General features: G+C 40.4%; 1 protein-coding gene across 13 annotated transcripts in view; it reads right to left on the bottom strand.

Annotated features, from left to right (window-relative positions):
- Positions 1 to 26,487, bottom strand: part of mbnl2 (muscleblind-like splicing regulator 2) — a 109,610-nt gene that overhangs the window by 48,480 nt on the left and 34,643 nt on the right. The gene's annotated exons all lie outside the window — the stretch shown is intronic.

Raw genomic sequence — 26,487 nt, 5'->3', positions numbered from 1 at the left:
TGCAAGTAGTCTAGCGATTTTACATGTTGTTTTATAAACCATTGTTTAGGCACGTTTGCCGTGAGCTACCTGTCTTACTGAAGCTCCAATTTATTGACCCTTAGATATTAACATTTGTTAAACAATGTCTTAATGTTACAATGGGGGATTGTTTCTAATTTGACCTATGAGGCATATGAAAACAGATTTAAGGTTTTTAAGGGTTCATTCTCAAGTGTCCAGTTCACAGGAGGAGGTAGACAATTCTGCAATTGGTATGTTAATGAACTCAACTGACAGATAATAAGACAATCAAAACTGGTATGCCCACCAGAGCAGGGCATATGTCAATGCTGCTGGTGCATCAGCTATGTTAATCCAATGGCACTGGTCCAGAAACCCGGAGGTTGAGAGTTCAATTCCTACGAAACTGAACTCAACAATTTGTGAGCTGGCATTAGAAACGTGAGCGCAAAAGTTTCAGAAACAAAAACAAAAATACCTGGAAAAACTCAGCAGGCCTGACCCAGCATCTGCGGAGAGGAACGCAGTTAACGTTTCGAGTCCGTATGACTCTTCAACAGATGCTGCTGAGTTTTTCCAGCTATTTTTGTTTTTGTTTTGGATTTCCAGCATCCGCAGTTTTTTGCTTTTACAAAAGTTTCTGAACCGTTTTGAAGATATGCCAGTGGCTCACCTTCATGGAATGGAACCTGCAACCGTTACATGTACCCACAGTCCCACAACCCTTACTGTCCTTAGGGCACTAGGGATGGGCAATAAATATTGCCTTGCCAAGAATAAATTAAAAAGGAAATCTTCCAGTAATCATTCACACTTTAAGGATTGGCTCATCATAACTTCTGTCCTCTGCAGAACTAAGTTCATTTAATTGGCAGATATACTGGCCAACTCCTGGGCCCACATAAGAACATAAGGAATTGGTTATTTGGTCCCTTAAGCCTACTCTGCAATTCAATAGGATCATGGCTGATTTTTCACCTGAGCTCCACCTCCTGCACTATTCCCATATCCCTAGATTTCCTTAGTATCCAAAAACCTGTTGACTTCTGCCTTGAACATACTCAATGACTGAGTTGGGGCAGAGAACTTCAAAGGATCATAACCCTTCGAGGCAGGATAATTCTCCTCATCTCAGTCCTAATAGGCCGACCCCTTATTCAGAGACAGTGGCCACCTTCCCATCAACCACCCACCCTATCCCCACCCCAGTTCCAGAATCCCCAGGCAAAAGAAAATATCTACCTAGCATTCACCATGTCAGACCACCTAATAATTTTAGATGCTTCAATGGAAGCTCAATGCTTCATAGGATAATACCCTTATCCCAGGAATTTGTCTGGCAAACCTTCATTGCACTCCTTTGAGGCAAGTATGTTCTTCCTTAGGCAGAAAGACCAAAACAGTAATCCAAGTATAGTCTCACCAAGGCCCTTTGCAATTAAGTAGGACATCTTTATTCTTGTGCTCCAATGCCTTTGTCATAAAGGCTAATACACTATTTGATTTTCTGAATTGCTTGCTCTACCTGCATGTTAACTTTCTGGGAACTGTGGTATACAAGGACACCTCAGATCCCTCTGGATAGCAACATTTTCCAGTCTCAACTTTAGAAAATATTGTGCTTTGCTATTTTTCCTACCAGAGTGTACAACTTCACATTTCCCCACATTATATTCAATCTGCCACATTCTTGTCCACACACTTAATATGTCCAAGTCCTTTTCTAGCCTCTGCGTCCTCCTCACAGCTTACTGTCTCACCCAACGTTCAATGAACACCTGTTCAAAGTTAGTTGGTAATGTCTGTTGAGAGAGGCAGGTAAAGCTTAGATCAGTTACTAAAGAGCTAACCAGTGCAGTATGGTGTGCTTTTACTCTTGTTTTTAAATCACAAGGAGGAACTGAGTTAATTTAAAATATGGTGATATCTGCGATTGTTGTAACTGTTACCCTGTATGTACACTTACTGACATCAAAATAAAGCAGCTCAATGAATTGTCTCCGGCCTCATCTCACTAAAGTGTTAATCAATCCACCCTTCAGGAAATTAGGAAGCGCGTGCGGGCGAAGATCATGATACATGTATTTAATTCATATAACAAACAGGTCCCACTATTATACTCTTCTGTGGCTCAGTTCATAGCACCCTCGTCTTTGAATCAGAGGGTTGTGGATTCATATCCCACTCCCGGAAACCAAGAACTGTGATTGTACTCGAATGAGTGGCAATCTGTGACTGTTGATAACTCGAAAGAGTTGAACTGGCTATTACACTCTTCTGGATTACTCTGTGGTATTGATTTGGATATTAGTTTACATATTTTGTAGCCAAAATTATTTCTTGAATTCAAAGAACATGGGCCCAATTAGGGAGAGGAATATGGTGCCAACTTGCACAAATGTCTAAGACAGGCCTGATAATTGTAACATTGGCATTAATATTTCAGACAAATCATGAAGATTTTCCTCAAGCCCTCCTTGTTCTAAAACTGCAAGTATATTATTTATAAAGCTTACAAAGAGGGGTAGGATGGTGGTGCAGTGGTAATGTCACTGGACTAGTAATCCAGAGGCCCAGGCTAATGCTCTGGGGACACGGGTTCAAATCCTAGCAGCTGGTGGAATTTAAATTTAATAAATAAAATCTGAAATCTGAAAGCTAGTTTCAATAATGGTGAGCATGAATCCATCATCGGTTGTTGTAAAAACTCATCTTGTTCACTAATGTCCTTTAGGGAAAGAAATCTGCCGTCCTTACCTGGTCTGGCCAACAATGTGGTTGACTCTTAAGTGCCCTCTGCAATGACCTAGCAAGCCACTCAGTTCAAGGGCAATTGAGGATGGGCAATAAGTGCTGGCCTCGCCAGTGATGCTCACATCCCATGAAAGATTAAATAGGAAAAAAAGATTTCCAACACTAATAAATGTTACTCAGTTACAGCACAGATGCAAGGTAAGTGCACGTTGACATGGATTTTAATTCTCTGATTATAGTGTGCAAGTCAAGGATAGATAGAATATATTGAAGATGATCAACTGCGCATGCATTTTTACATTTTCAGTAAACCAGCCATCTCAAAATGTCTCTGAATTCATTAGGGAGTGATGTCAGAACTTGCTGCAGTTATCAATCATGAACCCTTCTATGTCAGTTGGTGGTTCATGGTAAGGGAAAAAAAGTCACAGCCAAAGACTGCATGTCTGCACAATTGAAGACTTGTCTGGGAACTGTCTGAGACTGAAAATTAATAACAAAAGACAGACAACTTTGCCCTTTAAGTGAGCTAGACCAAGAATTCTAAACCTCCTGCAGCAATAATCAAGTTTTGTTACACATTGACTTTTAAAGCCTTGATATTTAATCAACTACATCATACTGCAGTTTGGAGTAATGAAGCTAAATGAATTAAGCGGTTCAGATCGCAACAAGAGTTACAACTTATTACTTGCTGTCAATCACCCATAACAGGTTATTGGTTCAATAAAATGAAAACCAAAATTATAATTAAAATTAATACCATATCACATTGAAAGTAAAATAGAAAGATTTGCATTTATATAGTATTTTTCATGACCACCAAAAGTGCTTTACAGTCAATGAAATGCTTTAGAACTGTAGTCACTGTTTTAAAATAGGAAATGTGGCAGCTAATATGTGCATAGCAAGCTCCCACAAACAGCAATGTGTTAATAGCCAGGTAATCTGTTTTTGTGATGCTGATTGAGGGATAAATATTGGCCAGGACACTAGGACCAACTTCCCTGCTCTTTTTCAAAATAGTGCCACGGGATCTTTTACAACCACCTGAGCAAACAGATGAAGCCTTGGTTTAACGCCGCATCTGAAAGATGGCACATCCAACAAAGCAGTGTTCCCTCAGTACTGCACTGGTGTGTCAGCCCCTATTTTTGTACTTGTTCCCTGGAGTGAGACGTGAACCCAGAACCTTGTGACTCAGAGGTGAGATTGCCACCAACTGAGCCAAAGATGTTTGGAAGGAAAATGCCGCAGAATCATTCCATCATATGGTACACAAAGTGGTATTAAACTGCAGAAGTCTCAATCAGGTACTAAGTAGATAATGGGAAATACATAAGGGTATCTTCATTGATTTTCATTTTCTCCTTCCTGTGATTGTACCCACACACCAGCTGACATCAGAAGATGTTAATGTGTGAATTTCAGATGCAAACTTGCATCTTACCTCTCTATGGCTGGAGCCCCACAGCTCTAAGCAAGCATGAGGGACAGTTCGAACTGAATTCACTCTGAAGTCTGCTTAGATTAGATTTGGAAATCCAAAGCTGTCCCCATTTTCTTGATTTCCACATATTTGTTTTGTTTCCAACCTATTAATAAACCATAATTTATTACAGAATTATTGCTAATAATATTATGGCTGGAGGGCAAAAACCAGGCTGGAGTTGAACAGTGAAGAGCAGCAGTGAACTAAAGGTTTTTCTTAAAGTATTTAAATCACCTTTTACATTTTCTAATTGGCAAAACCTAATTTGATAAATGCATTCTTTCAGCTAGAAGCGCAGAGTTATCATCATTCATAATGAAGTTCAGTGTGCTGATGACAAATGTTTAGATCTTTCCGATAATATGCGGCAAACGTTCGTTACTGCAGAAAGTGCTATGGAGGCTACATTTGTTATGCTGCCATCCACGCCAATGAATGGATAATGCAATCTTAACAGTATTTAGTACACAAGCTCATTCACAAACTACCACATTTGGTTTGGTTTTCAGTTAAGGAGCACAGTTGCATCACTGCAGTTTTAGATTAGTATGCTCTTACATGCTATGGTGTGTGGTGCTGACGCCCACTACTTGACTAAAGAAATCTGCTTGTACTTGTCAAACATCTACCACACTACATTTGTATAGCTGCAGTGTCCTCCTAGCACCATACTGACCTGACTCTTCGTGGTTTCATCAGCAGACGTTGACAACATTTAATTCTTTTAACAGTACATAACTGAGTTACCGGCACAGCACACTGCAACACTTTAAAACGTGCTTCACCGGCTGCGAAGTTCCTCAAGCTGAGGGTGTAATTTGATTTGAGCTTTATTTGGTTAAGTGGTGGGTGGCAGCAAAACAATGAATTCTCATGGAATCCAATCCATTTGGGTCCTAAATGGAATGAATTTAGGGAACTTGCTTTTATGCTCATTTATTAGGCAAAGAATGAATAATTTGCTGCATCTATTGTAGCAATCCAATCATTAGTTACAATAACGCATGGTATCTAAATAATGATCTGTCCACATATACTAAAATAGCAACATGGGGAACTCAAGCTGCCCTATTAAGCTCTAATAAACCTGCAAAATCCACATTAAATATTTTTTTAATTCATTCACAGGATATGGGCTTCAAGGTATTTCACAAACAGATGTAAGAAAATTGGACATAAATCACAAATATAGAGGTTAGGAATGATTCCATAATGTAGTTAGAGAGAGAGAGATGATAGGGATTATAAAGGTGGAAAGAAAGGTAATGTGATTTAGGGAGGGAATTCCAAAGAGTGGGACCAAAGCAGTGAAAGCTCTGCCACTAGTGCTGGTCATCATCAAAGGAATGGAATATTTGGGAGGAGATTAGAGATGGGGATGGGGCAAGTTTAAATTTAACACATTGAAGGGTAAGGAGCCAGTGTGTAGGCCAAGGAGACTGGGTTGTGGTTGAGCAAATAGGATTTAGTGTGGGACAAGATATTTTTTTTTCCCTCGTACAGCTTTTTCCATCCAATCTGCAGTAATTCACCAAGGCTCCTTCGACAGCACTTTCTAAACCCACGACCACTACCATCTAGAAGGACAAGGGCAGGAGATAGATGGGAACACCACCGCCTAGAAGTTCCCCTTCAAGTCACTCACCATCCTGACTTGGAAATATATTGCTGTTCTTTCATTGTTGCTGGGTCAAAATCCTGGAACTTCCTCCCTAACAGCACTGTGGGTGTACCTACACCACATGGATTGCAGCAGCTCAAGAAGGCGGTTCACCACCACCTTCTCAAAGGCAAATAGGGATGGGCAATAAGTAATGTGTTAAATGTGTTAAATTTAAACTTGCCCCATCCCCATCTCTAATCTCCTCCCAAATATTCCATTCCTTTGATGATGACCTTTCTTGCAGTCCAGCACTAGTGGCAGAGCTTTCACTGCTTTGGTCCCACTCTTTGGAATTCCCTCCCTAAATCACATTACCTTTCTTTCCACCTTTATAATCCCTATCATCTCTCTCTCTTAACTACATTATGGAATCACTCCTAACCTCTATATTTGTGTCCAATTTTCTTACATCTGTTTGTGAAATACCTTGGGCTGTTTCATGTTCAATGCAATATACAAATGCAAATTGGTGATTTATCAGGTTATCTAGAATAAATGCATCAAGTTACAGGAGAGTGAACTTGGGCTTGATAGTCCCCAGCGATAAGGAGGTTAAGGAATTATCTGATCATGGCATGAAAATAATGAAGGAATCAATAGGGAATGGCACTTGCCTCCAGTGGAAGAAAAAGTGGTGACTAGAATTAAATTCAGGACAATTATCACAGAGCAAAGAGCATGGAGCGCATTGCCCTAGAAGCCACATTTTAAGTTGACTGAGGTGCTTCAAAGGACAATCAATACTTATTGGAGTAAAACATGAACATGCTTTGGGCATATTGGAAGTTTCTGTTAATCAGTGGGTTTTTTAATGGTAGGCATTCATTATCATAGAATTATAGAATTTGAGTATTGCTGAAAAAAGAGACATGCTGTCAAAACTTTTTGTCTTGCACTCATCTGGATAGACAAAAGAATATCAAATTTTAAAGAAAGAGGCAATTCATTCTGCATGAAACAAAGGGTGCTGATTGGTTGGCAAGTCGACTCCGATTGGTCGAGGTGTTGCCATGGAGAATGCAGCAGGGAACTAATACCCCCATGCTTTTCTTTAGTTAAAAAAAGGCGCAATGCCTGGACATGTTCCTTCTGCTTGTAGAGGACAGGTCCCTGCATATGAACATATTAGCATCTAGCAAGCTTAAGTGAGCCACGTTGCGAGCCCGACTGAATCTTAAATTGGTTGTTAGAATTCTTAGCACACTTGGGATTGTTCAGCAAGTGCTGCCCAATTGCAGAGTCATGGTTACGGCACAGGAGGCCAATCGACCCGTCGTGTCTGTGTGGACTCTCTGCAAGAGCAACGCAGCTAGTCCCGCTCGCCTACTCTGCTAATTTCTTTTCTTCAGATAATTATCCAAATTCTCTTTTGAAAGCCTCGATTGAATCGGTCTCCAACACACTCTCAGGCAGCGCATTCCAGGTCCTAACCAAAGTCTAATTTTGTGCAACAAGTGATTAGATTGAATGTTCTTGGGAAGTGCAGGGTCAGAAAATTGGAAGACCTGCCCAACCCTGAAAAGTACAGTTCAAAGAATACCACAGACAATGGCCGTGGCCAAATTGGCGACACCATTCCTCCAGCCTCTGTCTGCAGCTTATACAGTGATGAGGTTGAGCACAGAGCGCAAAAGGAAAGTTAGTTTAAAAAGTTCCAGAACAAAGCTCTGAAACATTGACTCGAAGTCTGAAGCTAATCGAAGATAAATTCCCTTAGCTTGCATTTCAAATGGGCTAAAATGCTGCAGCTAGTAACGTTACTTTTTTCCTTTATCGCACATTGTTGTAGCTAAACACATGAATCATTGATAATATTGTGTAACTCATTACTGACAGTTATGAAAAGCAGCTGAAGCATCTTCAAGTGGAAGTAACATTTTTTTTGCAGCTGTTGTCAACACAAGCTCATTGTTTAGAACTCAGTACAGCTGCCTGCATATAAAAAAAATTAAGCAGGCATTTTCCAGTCACATTTTCCACCCATTAGCCTTGTTTCAAATCATTAACCAAAGCAAACTGGAATAAGTAAAACAGGAATGTAGCCTTGTTGCTCCTTAAGTAATTTTTGTCACCATCAAGTCTCCATCTTAGAAAAAAGGGCATAACATTCCTATGCTTACAAATCTTAGCAAAAAGGTAGATGTGAATAAAAAGTGGCGCAGCTTATAATCGTTACCAAAATGGCTGCCACAATAAATTCAAAATGGCTGACCCAATGTTGCAAGAATTGCTAACTTTCACCTGTTAAAAGTATTTTTAAAACATCAGTAACAGGGCATGGCACTCAATGATCTAGTCCTAGACTGGGACCTTGATCTGCTGAGCAGAGAGCAGGGGGCAACCGAGTCCGTGACAGAAGGATGGACACTGAATGAGGGAGGAAAGCAGTGAGGCTTAAAAACAGTGTTGCACAAGCGACAGAAACTGGAACACAATGTGCAAGATGGCCACAGGGATCTCTGAGCTATGATTCTGCTAAGCACAAATTGAGTAGTACCAAAATAGGTTCGTTCCCAGATTGGAATGTTGTACTTGGGAATGTGAGCCTTCTGGTTTTCCAAATGCAAAATGCACTCATTTGAACCATTCCCTGATGAATATTCAGATTATTGTGGATTCCAGATAAGGGTAACTCTGAATCAACCATGTTAACTGTAATGTCAGGAAAAAGCACAAATGGCCAAATTTGTCCATGTTCACTGCTCCTCTAAACATTTGCAATCCTGCAAAGTCCAACAGAACATGAGCAAAGAAAAAAAAGATTTTTACTTGCTAAAGCTGGATCAATTTGTGCACTAGTTCACAACAAGAGAATTTATAAATTACTATTCTGCACCTTGCCAGCAAGCTTAGTAAACAGGAAGATTAAAGCCAAGTCACTCTTATTTTAATATTGATTAATTCAAGTTTTCCCAAATTGCTGTCTTATTTATGCTGTTTAATTCAAATCATTGGAAAATTCATTTTTGAGTGCGTGACACCATTTCGAATTATTCGTAGCAGACTAATCAAAGATGTGAAAAGTATTTGAGAGGTTTTTTTGGCTGGAAAGCATGGGTGTAGCAGACACTGGCAAATTTCTCACAGTATAGGAGGAGACCACACCCTGGGGAAGCAGGAGACACAGGTGGAGTACAACCTGCAGACAGACAATCTAAAAGAGTCAGCTACTGGGCATGATCAATGAGTCAATCAGAGGCATAGGTTCATTAAGGCATGCTCCTGACCAAAGGCTTATACAGACAGGCAGTCATTTGCAAAGTGCAACCTGTGACCGTGAGATGATCACTGCCCTCAACTGTTGCACCACAAAGGCTTTCCTTGCATCCCCAGGAGACAACTCAGGTATTAGGCACATCTGCTTTTGGGCAACTGATCATTTTCTGCATAATAAAAAAGTGCAAGACACATCAAAAATAAATTTAATTTTAAAAGCACTACAGTGCATGTTTGCTATGATTCACTGCCATTTTTGCCCTCTATGCTGTTTGAACATGTTGGTTGTGGATGTATCCAATTCTGTACATCCCTAATTAAGCAGTGTGTGACCACCATTGTCAAGTGGGCAACAGAACACTGCCTATACATGAACCAAGTGTAATGGACAATCAGAGCCAGATGTAGGTTCAGTGTTATCAGAGACAGTATCTGCAGTCATCTGTACAGGGCCAACTGATGGGCACAGAAATGCTGCTCTAATAAGTGACAACCCCTTGAGCTGGTGTTAGTCTATGCATATCCTTACTGGAGGACAGCTCAGTATATTCATTGACTTCACAGAATCACACAGTGCAGAAAAGGCCCTTCGGCTCATTGAGTCTGCATCGACATGTGAGAAACACCTGGCCTACCTACCTAATCCCATTTACCAGCACTTGGCCTAGAGCCTTGAATGTTATGACGTGTCAAGTGCTCATCCAGGTACTTTTTAAAGGATGTGAGGCAACCCGCCTCCACCACCCTCCCAGGCAGCGCATTCCAGACCGTCACCACCCTCTGGGTAAAAAAGTTTTTCCTCACATCCCCCCTAAATCTCCTGCCCCTCACCTTGAGCTTGTGTCCCCTTGTGACTGACCCTTCAACTAAGGGGAACAGCTGCTCCCTATCCATGCCCCTCATAATCTTGTACACCTCGATCAGGTCGCCCCTCAAGTCTTCTCTGCTCCAACGACTTGAGAGAATAAAACTGTGGGAATGTCTGAGATTTCAATATTCCTCACTCATGGGTGCCCGTAAACATTCGCTAAGCAAACTCTAAATAGTTTACTAAACAGAACTGAATGGACTTCAAAGTAATATACTGCATGCAAATTTTTTTTGAAGATGACAGAACAAGTTAGTCAGGTTATTTTATATAAGGAGCAATGAAATAGGGGCATAGTGAGCACACAAAGTTTTGCTAAACCTTTATAAATCACTGGTTAGGCCTCAGTTGGAGTATTGTGTCCTACTCTGGGTGCCAAATTTAAAGGAAACCTGTTTCATTAGCTGCTATATAAATGCAAGCCTTTCTTCGGTCATGACTGGAATCTTGGGAGTTTGGATAACAAATTGTACGTGACTAATTCCATATTCTCTATTCTAACGCTGTCTAAATTGTAGTTTCCTTGTGTGGAGTGGGGCTCCACAGCTACATACAATGATTTGCCTATAAACACACCATGGCGACTGAGACAGTCTCACAGGGATCATAGACATGGCTTCTTGCAGAATATCATCTCCCGCCATAGCTTGAATGTAATTTGCATAACTGTTATTTTCAGTTACAATAGGTTTCTGTCTGTATCCTCGTTAAATTTTTTTTTTGCTGTTTTTATCAACAGTCTATTTCCTTTGGGTGCAAACATTTCCTGTTCAGCTACTTTAGTGATATTAAGATTTACCTTTGTGGTCTTTTAAGTAGAATCGCAGACAGTGCCATTCAGATATCGTGCCTGCGCCTGCTCTTTGAAAGAGCATATCCAATTATCCCCACTTCCCTGCTCATCTACCTTGCAAATGTTTCCTTTTCAATATTTATCCAATTCTCTTTTGAAAGTTATTATTGAATCTAGCTGCTTCCACTGCCCTTTCAGGCAGTGCATTCCAGATCATAAGTTTTCTTTTACTCTGCAAGTTGTCTCCCTTTTGATTCTTTTTCTAGGAATGTTAAATCTGTCTCTATTGTTTCCAACCTACCAGATCTAGCCAAATCCTCCCAAATTTTGAATACCTCGATAATCTTCTCTACTCCAAGGAGATCAACCCCAGCTTCTGCAGTCCCTCCACATAACTGAAGTCCCTCATCCCTGGCGTCATTCTAGCAAATCTCCTCCAGACCCTCTCCAAGGCCTTTACATCATCCCTTAAATCTAGCACCCTGAATTGGACACAATACTCCAGCTGAGGCCTAGCCAGTGATTTATAAATTAAGGTTTTAGCAAAACTTCCTAAGTGTACTCTCTGCCTCTATTTCAAAGCCAGGTCCCTGTATGCTTTCAAAAAAAACGGAAAACCTGACAAACTGGTCCTGTCCTCTTCAAAGATTTTGTATGTGAACCCCCGGTCTCCTTGTCCCTGTCTTCCCTTTAAAGGTATACCATTTTGTTTATATTGCCTCTCATTCTTCCTTGCAAAATGCATCATTTCACACTTCTCTGCATTAAATTTCATCTGCCATGTAGCAAAGCCATAACCTATTTGTTGCAGCCAGGTCTTCCAAGTCACCAAGACAGTATCCACTATGTCAGCACTTTACTGGCACCCAAAGCATCTGCTTTTGGGGGCCGTAGTCTCCCAAATAAAAACATATTACCATCACTTACCGGTGGCTCATTAAATTGGTTTTGTTCTCAGTTGCTGTTTTCAATGTTTCGATTTTTAAAAAAAATCCTGATTTAAGAAACATGCATTTCCCCCATTTTCGCTAATGCAGAAATATCAGGGTCATAATTATCCGCTTCAAAAACTGATCTTTACTTTGTTGTTGCTGTTCTTTTATTATATTTAAAAGAAATAAAGCCTACTGATATCACTGGAGCTACTTTGATAGGACGATTTGTTGATTACACACTGGTGTAAAAGGAACTGAAACTATATCAATATTACCTTGGGATACTTATAACCCTGGCTGTTAATTTAGCTCCCTCACATTGCTGGTTGCATTATGAGGTTTCCAAGTTATTCTTTTCAACAGTGTCAGTCAAAACCAAAAGGAAAGCAATCCTAAGAACAATTTTTCTGATGAGAATTATTTCATGCACATGACTCAGTTTTCTCACGTATGACAATCAGAAGCAACAGGCTATTTTCAATGATGAGAAGCATGCTGTGTCTAGATGAAGCAGACGACTCAATAATTAGGGTCTTAGTAATGAGATTAGATCACTCCATGATGGGAAAGAGCCACAATTTAAGGCCAGTCACGTTATTAGCGCCAGCAGTGTTCTGCATTCTCATTTCCTTGCAATTTGGGAATGAAAATGAATTGGAGGAAAACACAAGGCCATGCTTCCTCCCAGATCAACAATTCAGTATTGACGCTTCCTTATGCTTGGGTCTCAAGCAACACAATGAGAAAGTATAATTTGACTGTTGTTGTAAATCAGTCTTATTCCTGAATACCCTCAAATCTCAAAATACATCTTAAACGCTTATGCATATAGGTAGAATAAAGCCCGTTTTAGATATCTGCTGCATTGCCCACATCAGCCAAGTGTTGAGCTTAGTATCTCAATCACTGATCAGCCTCTAACAGTGAGTTGGTGATCAAGCAGATGTCTGATTACTCATTGAATGGGGTCTCGAAATATGATAGTCCCAGGTCCAGCATTTACAAGATGGACAGGAGAACTCTCATTCATAGATGTCATCTGTGACCCAAAAGGCAGCTGCAACTCAGAGCTCCTGTTTTCATCTTTTCTGATGTTTTCCTGCCACCCTTCACCCTCAGCAACCCCAGCACATAACTTTCTACTCAACACTTCCTTCCTGCTCTTACCCTACTCCTCCCACGGCAGAATTCTTCCTTAACCAATGCCTAGCATTTATTAGCAGAAAATATATCTTGCCAACTCCTCCTGCACCTGAAACACAAAAAGGTGCCTGCCACAACAGCCAGGTGCCTTCCCAAGCACAAAACATTAAAGGGCAGGCAATAAAGTGGGGGGAGTTGGGCAGAGTGGGGGAGATGGGGGGAACAGGGGAGATGGGCAGAGGGGGAGCAGTGGAGATGGGCAGGGAAGGGAGCAGTGGAGATGGGCAGTGAGGGGAGCAGTGAGATGGAGGTGGGGGGGGAGAGGTCGGGAAAGAGGGGGAGACAACAGAGTGCGCGAGAGCAAGGAGAACAAAAAAGAGTTAAGAAAAACAGGAAAAGCACTCAGATGAGAAAGCAAAAGGATATTCCTAAGTGGAGAAAACACAAGAAGCACAAAAGAAAAGCAAGATCAGAGATAGTAACAGAGAGAAAACATATCCCTGGTCTTAGCATGAACACCACAGGAGATGATATTTTAAAAAAAAACTTGCAGCACATGTGTTGCTGAGGATAAAGTTATAATATTCTCTCTCAATGAACTGTTTAAGCTAATCCAGTAGGGGGAGATACAGCACTGTTTCAACATACTCCTGAAAAGTCCTACCTGACTAACCTTCGGTCACCACTACCAATATCTCTTGTGGTCCCGTGTCAAATTTGGTCTAACATTCCTGTGAAACACCATGGGATGTTTTACTAAAGGTGCAGCATAACAATTAGTTGAATTTAAGTTTCATTTAACTTCGCTTAGTCTCACCATTATTTACTAAACTACCCCAGAAACAGCATAGTCAAGTATAAGCTATGACTCTGAAATCCCTTTATCTCTTCTCAAGTAAAAGATCTATAAACCCCTATATATATTATATACACACACACACACACACACACACACGCATATACATACCTGGAAAAATTGGCAGGAATATCTCTTGGCAGGAAAGGAAGAGTTTAAATAGTTAGACCTACATAATCTGGGTATAGCATATATGTGTGTGTATATGTGTGTATGTGCCAGGAGACATAAAAGGGCTAAAATGAGCTCAATGGCCCTTTTTCATTGTATAGTGCCTTCTTCTGTAAAGTTTCAGTACAGTGTAATCATTCAAAACAAAGAATTGAATGTTCCCACAATTATTTGAAAATCTCCATATGTTACAAACGCTCTTTGTATCGCACCACAATTGCTTTTGGTGTGCTGAAACAGTATCAGTTTCATCATCCTGCTACTTTAACCCTGAAAAAAATCAGACCCTAACCTTTGCATTGTAACTTTTATAACACACTAACAGTGTAATGATTACAATTCAAAAATTAAAGACACATTCTAACAAAAGATACAAAAGATTGGCTGTGGTATGTCCTGCTCTTCAGACCATGATATTTTAGTTCCAAGCATTTCACTCATACAACAGTTTTTCCTCCTTGCAGATGTCACCTCTATAGTAACTACATTGTTCGTATCCATAATCTTGATTGCTACATTTGCAATGAGTGAACCAATTGTCGAATTTCAGTTGATCCAATTGCTATCAATAAAGCTGAGCAGTAAAACTGTTTTCCCTCAAGTTCCTCTGCCAGAAACAATATATTCCAATATTTAGAATTTGTAGCAATCACTTGTTTATTGAGGGGAAATTCTATTGTGATGACTACTCAGTACTTTGGCTTAGGTATGTACTGTAAATAAAACATTCTTCGCTGTTCCATAGAAAAGACCTTGAACATTTCTCTGTTGCTTTCTCCTTCCTCTTTCTGTGTCATATACACAGTATGCTATACCCAGATTATGTAGGTCTATTTAAACTCTTCCTTTCCTGTCAATTTTTCCAGGTGACAGCAGTCTTGGCCTGGGTTAAGTTTCCTTCTGAATCCAGCCAAATCAGTTTTAACTAAGATAAAAGCAAAATACTGCACATGCTGGAAATCTGAAATAAAAACCGAGTGCTGCAAGAATTCAGCAAGTCTGGCAACACCAGTGGAGACAGAAACAGAGTTAACATTTCGAGTCCAATAGGAATGTGAATATTCCTCCAATATTTACATTTCAGCTTCTCTTCCGTTCTGAAGACGACATATTGGACAGTTAACCCTGTTCCTCTCTCCACTGATGCTGCCAGACCTGCTGATTTTTTCCAGCACTTTTCTGTTTTTATTTCAGCTTTAACTAAGGAAGTGCTCTGAAATTGATTTATATATATATATTCCTTAAAAAATGTAGATACATGTCAGATAAGTTACGCAGTATTGAAAATTTTTGTACTTTTCCACCCCATGTAATTTAACCTTCCATATAGTTTATACATTTTCGATAGAGCAACATGGAATCAATCAAAACGGTTACTGTTCTCATAATAGAGGGAGGCAAAGAGGAACAGTATGAATACTGTCAGCAGCTTCAGTCAGGTCAGCATTAACAGAACGGAGATGTATTTTGCTGTTTTAATATTAAAACACAATCAATTTTTATATGACAGGAGCAAAAGGAAGAACAGGTTACACTAAATTGTGTGCGCAGTACTTTGTAAGTGGGAACACCATCCTCGCAAATATATAGATTTTTTAAAAATTGAACTTTGAAGCTTGGAAGAGTTTTCAACAATAATTCCAAGGACAGCTCAACATCTTTAGCAAAAAAAAAACTCTGCGAAACGTGTACCAAGTCTGAACATCAAGTCTGGACAATAAATTCACTGGATGGATAAGCTCTGCTGTAACGTCATTTAATAAATGAGCCATGTTCTGCAGGCAAACTTTACAATTCAGGGACTCAAAAGTTGGGTTTTTTTCTTGCCTGCTGCTGGTGAGGTGACCATTTTATTATCCATTGCTCAAGGTGGTGGGCTTTTTTCCCCCCTGAAACGTAGCAGCAGTTTGATATAACCGAGTGGTTTGTTTGGTGACTTTGAGCAGTTAAGAGTCAATCACGTTCGTGTAGGACTGGAGCCATATATAGGCCAAACCAATTATAAGAATGGCAGGCAGGAAGGAATCACAGAACTGTAAGGTAATTAATTTAGAGCCCACAAACCAGCTATCCATACAATTCTCCAAGTTTGTCATAACCTCAAGTTTTTGTTATTTTGCATCACATACAAACGGTGTAGTTTTGTCTTTCCTTAAAGTGTCATTGATTTATGCATGCACATTTAAATTCACAGATTCCTAGTATTTCAGGAGGTATAATGTGAGCAATCTGAAGTGTGCATGACAAAATTTGGAGTAGGTAAAAGATTACAACATTTACACAGGAAATTATTTAACATTTTGTATATACTGTGCTTTGCATTATCTTCCAAAACTGTTCTACAGATTTGGATCAATTAATGTAAAATTATGGCTTATTACAAAATATAACACTTGAAGGTAATCTTCTAAGTAAATTGCTAGTTATTCTGCAGAGTTTAATATCAATGTTTAATTTAGTATGCAAAACCAACAGGAAGATAGCCATCTTGTCAAGTGGACATCCATTAATGGTCTTCGTGCACATCAGTAGGGTTTTGGTGCTTTGTCTGCTCCTTATGCCAGGGTCACAACATTCATTTTAAAATACTAGATTAAAGCAAACCACTACAGAGGCTCCTTCCAGCATCCATGTAATTTAAAACGCTACAGCAATCCCTGACGGTTTCTGAATACAAGGGAGTTGCAGTAATAGTCATGTAATAGTAACATGCAGATCTATAATAACTCAAATCAAGTGCACTTACAATAGTGAACTCTATTACGTTCTAGTGCTGTGATAAACTTCCACCAGGATTTAAACAAAGCCTAATTGTGGACAGGTGAAAAAACATCCAGCAGTATAATTGCAGACTTTCTCCTTTTAAATTTGGACTGTGCTTAAAGAGAACACTTTGAGTTGTAGAACACAATAGTTAAGTACAAGTGGCTACATGTTGCTCTCTGCAAGATAGCAATTTGAGATGATGAATCAAGAGCTTCACACAAGATGCATACTGGCACAACACTAAAGGGCATTCACTTAAAAGTAACTTTCCAATAATGTGTTACTATGAACATTCTAAAAATGCATTGGAGGAGAGGAGTAGCCTTCCCTCCAGCAATCTACAGGAGCTGCTCTACTAGCACCACAGGTCTTCATGTGGCTGGAGGAGTCCTCATTGATTGACCAGAGACTGCATGTGCTCCAGCCTGGTTTTAGTGCTGAGTGAAGGGCATCTAGTATCATAGTGAGGGGTCACTACTTTGTTTTTGGGGGGGACTTTGCTGTGTTAAGGACTAATTTTTTGGGAGATTTAGTGTTGTGGTCAGGGGTTTATTTGGGGAGGGGTTTTATTGCTTGGGTGGGCTTCATTTGGAGGTGATTTATTGCTGTGGTGCGGTGAGGATCTTTTTGGGGGACTTAGGGCTGTGGTCAGAGGCTTATTGGGAGATTTTGTCCTGTGGCAAAGGGGTTTAATGGGGAAATTTAGCACTAAATCCCCCACACAACTAAAACCGACCAAATAAACCCTTCACCACAGCAGTCAAACCCCAAAAACCCTCATGCACAGCACTAAATCTCCTAAGAATAATGACCCCTCACTATGAAACATGATCTGCTCCATATACCAGCTACAAGGGAAGAGTTGGAAACATGGTATACCTCTTTACCTCATTTTCATAGAGCTCATTAAAGCACTCAACACCGTCAGCAGAGCAGGACTCTGCTAGATTTTGCCAAAATTAGCTGTCTGCCAAAGTTCCTCAGCCTCATCTGTTCCTTCCATGACAACAAACACTGCACTGTACAATTTCAGAGTCAAGGGTGGAGTGAAACTGTGTCCTAGGCCGCACTGTTCGGTGGCATCTTCTCTACACCCTCGACTTCTGCCTTCCCTAATGGAGTTTACCTGCACACGAGGTCAGATAGCAAGCTCTACAATCTATCAAGACTGAAAGGGAAGATGAAAACACATTGTGCCCTGATCAGAGAACTCCTCTACACTGACGTTGTTGGTTCTAGACGCCCAAATGGAAACTCAACTACAAAGACTTATGAACTGTCTCCCATGCCTGTAACTTGCTCTCCTTGACTATAAGCGTCAAGAAAACCATGGCCTGGGGGCAAGGTTTTACATCTCCGTCCCCAATTACACTAAATAATACCCTGCTGGAAATGGTTAGCAAGCTCTGCGATCTTAGGTCCATAGCAACAGACAATCTGTCCTTAATGCAGAACTTGATACACACATAAGGAAAGCAGCTACCACCTTTGGCCTGACACATGAAACTCGCATGGGATAACACCAAGCTCACCCTTAGGACCAAGCTGATGGTTTATAAGACCTGTGTTCTCAGCACCTTGTGTGACTGTGAAACATTCACAACTTACAGCTACTAAGAGGGGAAGCTTAACAATTTCTATCATTGCTGTCTGCTGCAAATTATGGGTATGTCCTGGCAAGACAACATCACAAATGTGGCAATCCTCTCAAAGGCAGAACTCCTTTGTTTGTTATCACTCATCAGAGAGAGATGGTTTCAGTGGATTGGACAAACTGCAGTATGTCACATACCCAAGGACTCTGTGTGGTGAGGTAGCTGGAAGCAGACAACTAGTAGGACGCCCAAGCTTCCACTTCAAGGATAGCTGCAAGCATGATGTGAAGGCCCTAGGCATTGATTATTGTAGTCGAGAGTCACTAGCTGATAGCAGAGGAAAGAGGCAACAGCTCCTGTGGGCCGGTGTGCACCACCACAATGGCCAGTGGATACAGGAACTTGGTAAAAGACGCCAACGGTAGCTTTCACGTGCAGCATTTGTGGCAGAACCTGCCTCTCAAGGATTAGTCTCTTTAGCCATCAGCAAAGGTGCTCCATAGGAAGCCCAACTGAAATGGATTGTTTGCTGACTGGCCATCGTTCACAAATGGAAAGATGCCGTCGACGACAACAATTGCATGAACTTGGATGTCTTATTAAAGATTAAAATTATGCATTATAATTTCCATTCTGCTACACTGCAAGCACTGGGATATTGTACGCCATCCAGGGAACCAGACTTTGTGACTGATGGCAAATACAGAAACCTGCCAATGTCAGTCTACACTGATTAGCATCAAGTACTTTCAAGTGCACCAGGTTTATCTATTTATTTTAGAACACAAAACATTCTACACCCTGCAAGCTTTCAAAACTCACACAAAAACAATTTCCAGGGAGCTACGAGGATAGAGTGGAGGAATGGAATTGACTGGATTGCTCTACAGATAGCCTTCTCCTGTGCTGTAAATGACTAAATTAAAAGACTGAACAGGCTGGAGCTCTCTTCGAGAGAAAAAAGATGAGGTGATCTGATAGGTGTCTTTTCAAATTATGAAGGGGGTTTGATAGGGTAGGTGTAGAGAGGACATTTCCATTTGTGGGGAAAACCGTAATCAGGGGTCATAAATGGTTGTTAATAAATCCAATAAGGAATTCAGGGGAACCTTTCTTACTGAGAGTGATGAGGATGTGGAACTCTCTATCAGAGCGATTGAGGCAAATAGCACAGATGCATTTAAAGAGAACACAAGAGCGAAATGAATAGAAGGATATGCTGATAAGGAGAGATGAAGAGAGGTGGGAGATGGAACATGAACTCTGGAATGGCCTGTTGTTTTTGTGCTGTAAAATTCCATAATCACCTACTTCAAACAAAAATAGGTCAGTGTTAATTTCTTTAAAAAAAGGTTTACCCTGTTCCCTTCAGTGTACATAGAAGATTTTGTGTGCATTATTATTAGAAACAATTCCTAATATTTATGTGGCAGCCTTCCATCTCGATGGCTTGCACCATGGTGGTCAAACGTACATCAAGCATTGCTTGATGTGGCGCAGGAGCCCCACTCTGGCATGCCAGTCTCTGCCACATTTGCTGCAGAGGAAGGCAGTGGCTCATCGACACATTTTACTTTATTTTTGTAAAAGCAGGAATCTTCAGCCCTCAATAAATCAGACGAGCTGTGAATTAATAGTACATCAAATCATCACAAAAATACCATGGTGATTTTTAATGCAAAAGTGAAACAGAATAACTCTCATGAAAAAAGTGGATGCTGTTCCTACACGTATCAAATTGTGAACCATAAACATGTATTTCACAAGAAAGGACTCAAAAGATAATGAAGAACACTGGTCTGGGGGGGGGAGAAAAAAGTAGCTGCAGGCAAACATTCCTAACATTCTTTTAAAACATCCGAAAGGCGTACAAAGAATTCCATATATTTTTGTCCTATTTGAACATTTATTAACCATTAGATTACATGCTACCAATTCCAGATTTTATTTCCTTGGTGAGCTGCTGCCATGAAAACCTTGTAATGTCCCTTAAACTTCTAGGACAGTGAGCGAGAATCAGAATGCTACTCAGGATGAGGCCAGCCCCACTGAGAAGTTGCTCTCACTACTCAACTACTATTGAGGCATTTTATTTATTAAATGGGGCTATATGTGTGATCTTTTTGTCATATTTAAAATAGAAGAAACTGAGAGTAATGTCTGAAATGATTGGATTTTTGCTTCAATTCTTTTAACTGAAATAGACAATGCGCTGTTGGATACATCCTGCTGTTGACAGACAACAGATTTTCTTTCAAGCCTCTGTCTAACAAGCTGCATTCATATGGAAACTTTAATATAGCAAAATGTCTCAAGGTGCTTTACAGGGCATTCTCAAACAAAATTTGACGCCAAGCCTATTAGGTGATATGACAGCTATGACCAAAAACTTGGTCAAAGAGGTAAGTTTTAAGGAACATCTCAAAAAGAACTGGAAAGGTTGAGAGGAGGAATTCCAGAACTTAGAGCCAAGGCAGCTGAAGGCACAGCCGCCAACGGTACAGTAATTAAAACTGGGCTGAGCAAGAGGTTAGAATATGGGGCAGTGCAGATATCTTGGAGGGTTGTAGTGCTGGAGGAGATTACAGAGATAGGGAGGGGTGGGTCCATAGGGAAATTTGAGAACAAGGATGAGAAATTTAAATAAAAGCAAAATGCTGCGGATGCTGGAAATCTGAAACAAAAACAGAAAATGTTGGAACAACTCAGCAGGTCTAACAGCATCTGCGGAGAGAAAAACAGAATTAACGCTTCGAGTCCGTATGACACTTCTTCAGAGCATGAGAATTTTAAAATTGAGATGCTGCCAGACTTGGAAGCCCATGTGGTTACCAAGAACCAAGGGTGATGGGTAAATGAGACTTGGTGCAAATTAGGATAAACAGAAGGCTGTGGTTTTGGGGAGCTTAACCAACTATGCAGGGGAAAGATCCACATCAGCTAATTCTTAGTGTTGAAGGGCTGAACTATGAAGAAAGATTGGATAGTGTTTTGGCTCCTCAGCAAGACATCTGAAAAGTGATCTTTTAGAGGTGTAGTCGATAATATATGATTATAGAAAATATTAATCCAGAATATTAATGTTTTTAATGAAAGATCATCAAACTGAAACATAAATTTTAATCTCTCTCTCTCTACAAATGTTGCATGACCTGCTGAATATTTCCAGCATTTTCAGTATTTAATCCAGAACATTCTTTAAATGAAATAGTAAGATTAGGACAAAGGGATACAGAGTCAATGAAAAGAGGTAAAATTACACTTGATACCTGACAATCTATCACACAAAGAATTATCAATGAAAAGATACATTTCCAAGAAGAGTAGTGCAAGATCTGAAGCTGGAATCTTACAAGAAATAGATGGCCACTGAAATGGGGTGGGGGAGGGTGGAAAGAGGAGGAGGGGAGGAAGTGGATTTGAATCTTTGGATAGTTTAACATATGCCAACTGGATTTTCTCATCCGCTCCATAATCTGCCTCCCTTGCGTTCCTTCCTCCTTTCAGACACTGCTTGAAACCTACCTCTGACCAAGCTTTGGGTCGTCTGACCTAATATCTCCTCATATGGCTCGGTGTCAAATTCTGTCGACAACACTCCTGTGAAGCGCCAGGTGGGATATTTTTTACTAAGTTAAAGGCGCCATATAGATATAAGTTGCTGTTGACCTTACCAATCTGCAATATCCTAATATTGAAAATAAAACATTAGATTTGGTTCTATTTTCAACATCGCAGAATCTTTTATTTACCTTTGCATAAGTAGAAGGTAGAAGTAGACAGGGACAAAACTTTCAACTTCTACTCATAAATCCCAGTGCCCAAACTCAGATAAGGAGAATTCTAACAGGCATGCAGAGAACCATGCTTGCTTTGTGAGTAACATTTAAAACTGTGTCAAAAAAATAATGAAATACCTTTAGTATTTAGTCTCCAGGGTTTAACCCTCCAGACACTCTTATCTCCTGGTTTTTGGAATGGCTAGATCAGTCATCTCAGACATAGTACCTTGTTTAAACCGGTTAATAAAATAGTCTCATCTCGATGAAAGCATGCCAGCAAGTGCTGGGTCAGATTTCAGTAAACAGAAGTTAAAATCAACCCAATGACAAATCTTTGTACAACAGCCCACTTAGAGCAGTGAGCCAACTTAAACAGAAATAGAAAACGCCTAAAAGTGTTTTGCACAAAAGCTGCTCCAATTTCAAACATGACCTCAACGACAGCAGGTTGTGGTGGCCCTTTCACCTCTAGGAGCTGAGCTTGAGTTCAAAGAACAAATAAACTTGCATTCGTATAGCAACTTTCACACCCCCAGAACATCCTGAAGTGCTCTAAAATCAATGATGTATTTCTGACATGCAATCCCTATTTCAGGAACTGCAGCATCCAACTTGCATAAATCCTGTACAAACAACAATGAGTTAAGTCTTCTCCTTACTGATTAGAAGGTGTAACGGTCCCAAGGAAATGAATTATTTCAGTCTGAATCTAGTTCCTACTCCATAGCACAAACTGCCCTAGTTCACCATAGGGAAAAGAAACTGCGAGTTTAAATAAGGACAATAATTGTGAAAAATATCACAGATGCACATATTAAAGACAATGGTTGAGATTCACTGCAATTTACTGGCTGGGGGCTGGTTCGTGCTGGTACTGAGTGCAAGAGCTGGAAAAGTATTCTATTCTTCATTCCTGACGTTTCTCACTTAGAGTGCACTCATTAAATCACACTTTGGTAAAGCTTCCAGTTGTAGGCACTGAGTCACAAGGCAACCATTCAAGTCTTGGAGGCTGTGCATAAAAGTCCCAGGAGACAGATCACAGTACCAAAGAAAAAAGGAGTTTTAAGAGGGACAAAAAGGAAATTATGTCCACATAGTACCTCAACACCAATGAGCTAGACAGCGATGCGCAGGGCATGATTTCAAAATTTGCAGTTCATACGAAGATTGGAAATGTTGTCAACTGTGCTGGGGATAGTCTTGAACTTCAAAAGGACATAGACATGTTGGTGGATTGGCAGACAAGTGGCAAATGAAGTTCAATGCAGAGAAGTGTGAGGTAATTTGTTTTGGCAGGAAAGATATGGTGGGACAATATAGAATAAAGGGAGAGCTTCTAAAGGAAATGCAGGAACAGAGGGACCTTGGTGTATATGTACATAGGTCACTGAAGATGGCAGGGCCTGTTGAGATAGCAGTTAATAAAGTATATAGTAGCTTAGGCTTTATTAATAGGGGCATTGAGTACAAGAGCAAGGAGGTCATGATGAATTTGTAGTTCACTAGTTAGGCCTCATCTGGAATTGTGTGTCCAGTTCTGGGCGCCATACTTGAGGAAGGATGTGAAGACATTGGAGAGTACGGAGGAGATTCACAAGAATGATTCCAGGGATAAAAAACTGTGGCTATGAGGATAGATTGGAGAGGTTGGGACTGTTTTCCTTGGAGAAAAGAAGGCTGAGAGGAGACTTGATAGAGGTAGTCGAGATCCTGAAGGGTATGGACAGGGTAAATAGTGAGAAACCGTTCCCAGTCAAGAGAACATCAAGAACTAGAGGGCACAGGTTCAAAATAATTGACAAAAGGAGTAAACGTGATGTGAGGAAACATTTTTTCACCCAGTGGGTGGTTGGAGTCTGGAACAAACTTCCTGAAAGGGTGGTGGAGGCAGGTTCAATCGAGGTGTTCAAAAGGGAATTGGATTGCTATCTGAAAAGCGAGAATGTGCAAGGTTATGGGGATAAAGCAAGGGAGTGGGACTAGGTGGAATGCTTTTTCAAAGAGCCAATGCAGACTCGATGGGGCGAATGGCCTCCTTCTACACTATAAAGATACTGTGAACACATCAGGGAAACATTCAAATGCATTCTGTATACAATTATATACTTTGAATTCAACAACTTGTATTCATATAGCACTTTTAACATCGTAAAGCATCCCAAGGCACTTCCCGGGAGTATTATTAGAAAAACACTGACACCAAGCCACATAAGGAGATATTAGGACAACTAACCAAAAGCTGGGTCAAAAAGATAGCTTTTGAAGGAGGTCTTTAAAAGCAGGATGGAGGTGTGGCAGAGAGATTTAAGGAGCAAACTCCAGAGTTCAGGGCCTTACTAGTTGAAGGCATGGCTGCTAATGGTGGAGTGACTAAAATCGAGGAAATGCAAGGGGCCAGAATTGGAGGAACGCAGAGGTCTTGGGAGAGTTTTAGGGCTGGAAGAGATAACAGAGATACAGAGGAGCGAGGCCCTGGAGGGATCTGGAAACAAGGAGAATTTTAAAATCAATGCATTGCTTAACTAGGAGCCAATGCAGTTCAGTGAACACAGGGATGATAGGGGAACAGGACTTGGTCTGAGATAGAACATGGGGTTTGGGTGCTCTCAAGTTTACAAAGGGTAGAAAATGGCTTTGGTCTTCCCAATAATTACTTGGATAAAATTTCTGTTCACCCAGTATTAGGTGCTGGATAAGCAGTGTGTCAACATAGATACAATGGTGGAATGAGAGAGTTGAGGTAGAATTGGGTATCATCATACACATGGAAGCTGATGCTGTTTTTGGATGGTGTCACTGAGGGGCAGCACATAGATGTGAAATAGGGCTCTTAATGTGGGCAAATACGACAGCAATTTGCACGCAGTGTCCAGCAAACAGTAACTGTGTGAATGAACAGTTAACTGGTTTTTAATGGTGCTAGGTGTGGGAGAAATTGTGGCTGGGACTGTAGGAGAGCTCACCATGAGGAAAAATAGGAAAGTTTGAGATTTTCATCCTTAAAAGGAAATAGCACAAGGATAGAAGTTAAATGGTTAAAATCAAATCAAACAGTAACAGTAACAGCAACAGTACAGGCCCAAACGACTGGATAGATAACCTTGGAAGGATATCAAAATTTCTTCACATAATTAGCGAATGGACTTCTGGGTAAAGTAATGGAAGAAATCCTCCTGGAATTATTTAAGAGATCTTTGGTTGCTGTGAAGGAGAGGACAGGGAGCAGGTTTCTTCTGAATGGATAAGTGGGCTGAATGACGATTTCGTGATCTTGTAATTAGCATTATAAAAGGTGTAGGTTTCTGAATACACTATGGTGTCCTTTCAGATAACTGTCTTCTAACAACTTCAGCAAACAGATTATTAAAAACAAGCTAATCTGTGAAATATCTTTTGGCTGGGTCAGGAATTCATGGCATCAATAAATAAATTTTGTTTGCTACATAAAGGTTTTTGCCCAGATTAAATGCAAACAGTTTTACTGAACTGGAGAAAATTTCTGCTGTTCAAGAGATGGACAATTTAGGACTTAAAATAATGCATTTCAATCACAATCACTTAAAGAAAATGGGCAAAAAGCAATCAAATGTCTGTTATAGGGCTATTCTTACACCACAGCCAGCAATGTTATCACCATTCTTTTTTAGAAAGCCTATTATGCAATTTAGGGGCACCAAAGACTTAAGAAATTTTACAGTAGTGAAAGAATATTAGCAACGCACTGTGATTGGAGAGTCTCAATTTCACCACCAAAGCAAAAAGTTCTGCTTCCTTGAACTGAGCAGAATGGTCTGGTCCCTTCGACATCAATACGATTCTTATCAAAACTGTTCTGTGATCAGCCAGAAACTGCATTAGGTTATTATTTTCTCATCACCTTCATGTCTCAATCGCCCCATCCAAAAGGCTTGCAAACCCGGCCCAGTCAGTTCCCCCCATGCACCCGCACTACCCCGCCAGAGCAGTCTGTTAACATGCAGTATCAACACATATTAATGGACAACTCTAATCTAAAGTTACCCAAATGAGAGAAGTGGCTTTGAGTGCCAGTTGCTGATGGGATCAAAATTTGCACCCCATCATTCCAGATCAGTGTACATTTTCACAAACAACAACTCACTGGTCAAGTTAAATATATGAACATTGTTAAGGCACCTTCATAAAGACCACAGAATGAGATGTAAAGCACTTCAGTTATAGTTGGCACTCGTGCTACAAGGCAAAGAACCTTCATTTGTATAGAGAGTCATATGGATGTGAAACGTTAACACTGTTTCTCTCTCTCAGGTGCTGCCAGGCCCGCTGAGTTTTTCCACCATTTTCTGCTTTTATTTCATCTGTACAGTGTCTTCAATGTACAAAACAACCCAAGACACTTCATGGAACAGTAGGAGTATCTAGGGCTGGGCTGGGAAGAGTTTAGGAATTAGGAAAGTTTGTCTGAGAA

Source organism: Cetorhinus maximus, chromosome 7, assembly GCF_964194155.1.
Source record: "Cetorhinus maximus chromosome 7, sCetMax3.hap1.1, whole genome shotgun sequence".
Lineage (NCBI taxonomy): Eukaryota > Metazoa > Chordata > Chondrichthyes > Lamniformes > Cetorhinidae > Cetorhinus > Cetorhinus maximus.
Note: the sequence above shows the minus strand (reverse complement) of the source record. Positions and strands in the feature narration are given on the sequence as shown.